Here is a 6,000-nt window from a genome sequence, read left to right as displayed (position 1 = left end):
CCTCTTTGAAAGTGAAAAAGTAGAACGTAGCACAACAGTGATAATTTAAGGGTTCTTATTTAACTTCTGACTTTAACACCCTCAAATTGGAGCAAATAAAGCAGGGGCCATTTAATGTTGGGGACCAACAGGGAGTTCCTTTACCCTATCGAATCTTTTGTTTTAACCCCATCTGTGACCATTTAATGCATCCCATTTCTTAATAGCCACCTCGAGACTGCCACCCTGCTGGGTGGGGGGGCAGGGTTGGCAATCCCAAGACTCTCCTCTGTTTCCCTATCATATTTCTCTTACTCTCTTAGTAAGTTTCAAAGTTTCTACCTTGTAGGCAAGAGTCCCTAGACTCCCCTCAGCCTATTCCTATTCTCATTAGTTAACCTAATGTTCTTATTAGCATTTGTAAGACACAGGAGGGGAAGCAGAGACAGCCAATTTGCTGCTCTTAGGTTAAATGGGGTGCCCCTGTGAAGGGAGCCCCCTTAACCGCAGCAGTTACCACGACCTGGGTAACAAGCATACTTGGTGAGTGACTATCTTGGTCATCATAAAGCTGGTCCCACATGGCTTGCAGAGAAACTTCTGAGCTGCTTTATCTGGAGCATTCCACTTGGTATTCATAAAGGGAGGTGGGCAGTCCCCCTTCTCAGGGTTAACAGATCTTACAGTGGCTTTTATCCAGACCACTAGGCTGGCTGTTCCTTCAGGAAGAACCTCCTAGGTGTCTGGATCACACAAAGCCATCTCTGATCGGTCCGTGGTGAGCTGTGCGTTCTGTACCAACTCAAAACCTGCTCTTCCACTCTGCAGCATGAAAAACCAAAGACACTCCTAATTAGTCGCTTTCATAATCCATGTCAGCAAAGGCTGCTTAGGAAACTGATCCACAAAGCGATGATACCAATTCACAAACTACAAACAAACAACTTCATACTATACCCCCTGGTTTCAACAGTTTCTTAGCTTTGCCCTTCCATCATGTTGACTAACTTCTTGGTGACCACGGATCTTAGACTTTGTGTCGTCCCTGCAGAATTTTCCCCTTTCTAGGTGGCTTCGAGGCTAGTAGCCAAAGCTCAGACTCACTGAAATTTAAGTTTGGTCTAGCATTGAAGCCTGACCCAACACTCTTTTAATTTCATTTTACCTATTACAGATAATAACCCAAGGTTCAAAAAATTTGCCTTTTTCTTAGTAGCCTGTATTTCCTTATGCATCCAGTGAACCAACTCCCCAGCAGTTGGATCCGTCTCTAGGTTCCAATGGCAAACTTTTACCTTTCATAACTCAGGAATGGGCCCGATGGGAGAGACGCACGGGGCTAGGGCGCGTTGCTTCCAAGTCCTCTCCAGGCACGCACGCAGCTCCTCTGCACCTCCACGCATTCACCACTGGGTGACCCCCGTCCTTCTGGGTTTTTATGGAGGCTTCATTACCTAAGCATGATTGAGTAAATCATTGGCCATTGGTGAATCATTGGCAACCAGCCCCCATCCTTAGGTGCTTTCCAAAAGTACCCCATTAACGTAACAAAATGCACCTTTACTGCTCTCCTCAGGCAATTCCAAGGGTCTTAGGAGCTCTGTGCCAGGAAATGAGGCCCTAGAACAAATATATATTTCTTATCATATATCACAATATCACACTCAGGCAGAATTTTTCTGAAAATACAGCCTAAATCCTGTTACTACTATCCTGGAAACTTGAAATGGTTTTCCATCCTCTTCTGCAAAGTTGAGTTTTTTGTAAATAGATTCCTGGACCCACTGCCCTGAGCTGTGGAAGAAGAATCTCTGGGATAAAGTCAGGAGTGGCCAGCAGAGCGTCTGACATCTTATAAGATCTCCATATATATGTGTTGAAAGAATGAATGGATCACACATTTATATGCTTAAGCTGGAATGCATGTTAGAACCACCGGGAGGCGACCGTTAACAATACTGGTGCTCAGAGGCTCCCACTGGGCCAATTAAATCAAAATACCTGGTGGTGGGGGCAGGCCACCTCAAGCGATCAACTGTTTCAGAGTTGAGCACGACTTTATTCAAGCCTTCTAACCCTCCAGCTCAAACTCACCTGCGAGTTCTTTGGGACGAACTGATTTGTCTTTAATTTTTATTTTGCCACCCTTGTGGATTTGTTCATCTCTCTTTCTCTCTCTCCATCTGTGCTGTACAATATGGTAGCTACTAGTCCCACATGGCAATTAAAACTTAAATTAAAATTAAAAAATCCAGTTACAATAGCTGTTTCAAGTGCTCAAAGGCAAACGGTTATTTAAAATTAAAACAACATTCCTTAGTCTCACATTTCTGGTGTTTAATTGGCATGTGTAGTTAGTGATCACCACATTAAACAAAGCAGACCCAGTGAGGGCTAACAGGATGGAGGACAGTATATAGTAGGTAGTGAGTGTATGCTCTAACAAGGGATAGTTCAACTATTTTTTACTGGGGAAATTAAAAGAATGGGGAAGGCATTTATCATCTTTCAACTATTTCAATTATCATTGGTGGTAGTGAGGCACTTTAGTTCCCGGACCTATTTTTGAATTAGAGTTGTTTTGTTCCTTCCTTACTTAGGTTTTAGGTACCTCTCTTTTTGTTTTTGGTTTTTGTTTTAGGCACCTCTTAACCTCATGCTTGACCAATCATTAACTTTGTCTTTTTGACTCCTCCTTTCCCCGCTGAATGTAGACACTTAAGGGGACCTGACGACCTGACGGGTAACACTTGCCTTGAGGTATCTGATCCGTATCAGGCCCCAAATAGCGCCTCATTGTCCGGAAGAACGCTTACTTCTGGATTGTTTCAAGGCCCCCTTCCCTCAAGGTTTGTAACTGAACCAACAGGAGTTCACTCCTTGCTGAGTCCGAAACTGCATCAGCTTGAATTGTCACACCAAGAAAACTTTCATTTGCAACAAATAAGGAGATCACGGGGAATGGCTTGCAAAGCCAGAATGGTTCCTTTTGTTTAGGGTTAGGATTTTTTTTTTTTAAGATTTTATTTATTTATTTGAGAGACAGTGAGAGAGGGAACACAAGCAGGGGGAGCGGGAAAGGGAGCCTGACAGGGGCTCGACAGGGGCACAACATGGCTCGATCCCAGGACCCCGGGATCATGACCTGAGCCGAAGGCAGATGCTTAACGACTGAGCCACCCAGCGCCCCAGGATGAATATTTAGATAGGGAAGCCGTGGGGTCGGCCGGATGGGGCGTCATGTCACACATGCACCTTAAGGAAACATGCTTTCCCGTACCTTGTATGTTATGTAAATGAGGCTGAGGCTCCTCCCTGGGTGGAGATTTTAGTAGTATTATGAGGTAAAGTTGACTGTAGGTCATTCCAGAGGTCACTCCAGGGTCCGTCTGCGCAGGTGCAAGCCAGGAGGTTTAGCTGAAAAGGTCTGGGTGGGTCTGGGCCCTGCTGCAGGTCTTGTCAGGGTAGACATCACCTCAGGTTTCATCTGTCTGAGTCCAGAGGTAGACCGGCAAGAAGAGCTTAAGGAAAAATATAAGACAAAGGTGGGTGAGTACAAGCAGGTGGGCACTAAAGGTCAGGTCTTGGGATCCAGCTGGTGACGCTCCCTCTCGCTTTACCCGCGACCTCACTGTGTGGCCCTTGGGCATGCCGTGTACCCTCTAGGTCTTGTGATGTAGCTTGTTCTTCAAAGTCCCCTGAGGTTTTTGTTAAACTGCGTCCTGCAATTGTAGTAAGAACCACACGGACTCGTCCCACCACAACACTGGCTCTGGTCATGGAAGTACCAGTGGTGGCTCATGGGTAGTGTGGGCCCAGGTGAGTGCCCCAGGCCTCCCTAGCCAAGAGCACCACTATCAGTAGGCTGAGAAGACACAATAGAGCCTGAAACATCTTTTTTTTTAAATGTCTTTTTTTTTTTTTAAAGATTTTATTTATTTCTTTGACAGGGAGAAACACAGTGAGAGAGGGAACACAAGCAGGGGGAGTGGGAGAGGGAGAAGCAGGCTTCCCGCCGAGCAGGGAGCCCGATGCGGGGCTCGATCCCAGGACCCTTGGATCATGACCTGAGCCGAAGGCAGACGCTTAACGACTGAGCCACCCAGGCACCCCAGAGCCTGAAACATCTTATAACATCAGATAGTAAGGACAGTTTCACAGGCAATTAGGATCATGTCAAAAGACTCGGGAACCAACTTGATGAGGCTCCCACTAGCCCAATATGGTGCAATTTGAGCTTTAATAATGATAATAACTGCAATGGATTGAAATCCTCAAATGTTTAAATACATGAATTTATAATAATATTTAGAGTGATGATGATGACTGTCACCTCTATAAGAAGATAGGAAACCAATGTGCTGTCTTGAAAATTAATAAATAAAGGAAGCAAATCAAAGATTTATCCCACCCTCCTCTATGAACTATAACACTTTAACAAGTAGTAAATGAATGGAAGTCCCTAGAAAGGGTAAAATTAGAAAAGAACCATTTTGCAACCCCTGATGAAGATATATAGATATGTATTAAGCATCAGTGGGTGGTAACATCATCAAAACAGAGACAACCAGACATTATGAGCTTCCATCACCATCCTGTGGTTTTGCCACAGAGATCTGACCTGAGTCTGACAAGTCTCAGGATCCCATTGCTGAATTGCAGGAAACATGGAGGACAAAGAAACACAGTGAACTGCGTCAGGAGTGTTGTGTTAGTTATCTACTGCTGCATAACAAATTACCCCAAAACTTAGCGGCTTTAGGCAATAATTCACACTTATCATCCTCATAGTCTCTGGAATTCAAGAATGGTTTAACAGGGTGGTTCTGGCAACGGCTCACACGTGAAGTCACAGACAAGATGTTCTCTGGGGCTGAAGTTATGTGAAGACTTGAATGGGCCTAGAGCAGCTATTTCCAAGGTGGCCTCCCCACGGGGCTGTCAAGTGCATGCTGGCCGTCGGTGGGAGGCCTCAGTTCCCCCTCACAAGGGCCTCTCTCGGGCTGCTTCAACATCCTTGTGAGGTAGTGGCTGGCTTTTCCTGCTGAGTAATCCAAGAGAGCGAACCAGAAGCAGCACAGCCTCAGAAACCACATGCTATCACTTTGCCTGTATTCTGTTGGTCACACAGACCAACTCTGATACCAGATTGGGGGTGAGGGGAGCTAAAGTGTGTGAAGTGAGGCTCACCGGCACCCGTCCTGAAAGCTGGAACCACAAGTACGCAATCAGTGAACTCCACACTGTGAAAACATGACTCTTTAAACAGTCTAGGTTCTTTTTTTCTTTTTTTCAAGATTTTATTTATTTATTTCAGAGAGAGAGTGCAAGTTGGTGAGGCGGGGGGCAGAGGGAGAGGGCTAAGCAGGTTCCCTGATGAGCAGGGAACCCGACGCAGGACTCGATCAATCCCAGGACCCCGGGATCATGACCTGAGCCAAAGGCAGACGCCTAACCAACTGAGCCACCCAGGCGCCCCAGTCTAGGTTCTTCATTAGATAAATTGTAAACAAAAGAAAGGAATGGGCAAGGAGCCTACAGTTTGAAAGAGACTTAAAAGACATATCAAATTTTAAAATATGGGCAAGACTATATGTCCTATCCAGGTACACATGTCTGGGTAATAATATTAAAACCTGCAAGGAAGTGATTACCAGAAAAGCCAAAGTGGATGGTTACCTATGGGGAGAGGGAGGGAAGGGACTGGAAATGGGCATGTAGAAGGGGCTTTGGGGCAGCTAGCAACATTCTTTCTTGACCTGGTAATGGTTACGAGGGTGCTTACCTTCGAATCCTTCACTAAGGCATGTGTTCACTTTATGTGATTTCCTGTATCTATTTCTTTTTACAATGAAAATACTTAAGAAAAAATTAGAAATCTTAGCCCTGAGGTACAATGTTAAATCCTCCTGAGGGTATTTGTTGGACTTTTGTGCAGAAGTCACAGTTCCTTTGAACACTATAAATTAGGAGGCCAGAACATAGGTCTTTTTAAAGACCTTTTTCAAAAGTACAAAATGA

At 45.0% G+C, this 6,000-nt stretch overlaps 1 long non-coding RNA gene across 1 annotated transcript in view; it reads right to left on the bottom strand.

Moving 5' to 3' along the window:
- Window positions 1-487: 487 nt before the first annotated feature.
- The window catches only part of LOC118026721, a 37,039-nt gene continuing 31,526 nt past the window's right edge, over window positions 488-6,000 (bottom strand). The window contains exons 2-3 of the long non-coding RNA XR_004683665.1: window positions 3,260-3,500; window positions 488-1,433 (exon numbers count right to left, since the gene is read on the bottom strand). This is a non-coding gene — a long non-coding RNA (uncharacterized LOC118026721). The remainder of the gene's footprint in view (window positions 1,434-3,259; window positions 3,501-6,000) is intronic.

Source organism: Mirounga leonina, unplaced genomic scaffold (assembly GCF_011800145.1).
Source record: "Mirounga leonina isolate KUSES-001 unplaced genomic scaffold, KU_Mleo_1.0 Mir_268, whole genome shotgun sequence".
Lineage (NCBI taxonomy): Eukaryota > Metazoa > Chordata > Mammalia > Carnivora > Phocidae > Mirounga > Mirounga leonina.
Note: the sequence above shows the minus strand (reverse complement) of the source record. Positions and strands in the feature narration are given on the sequence as shown.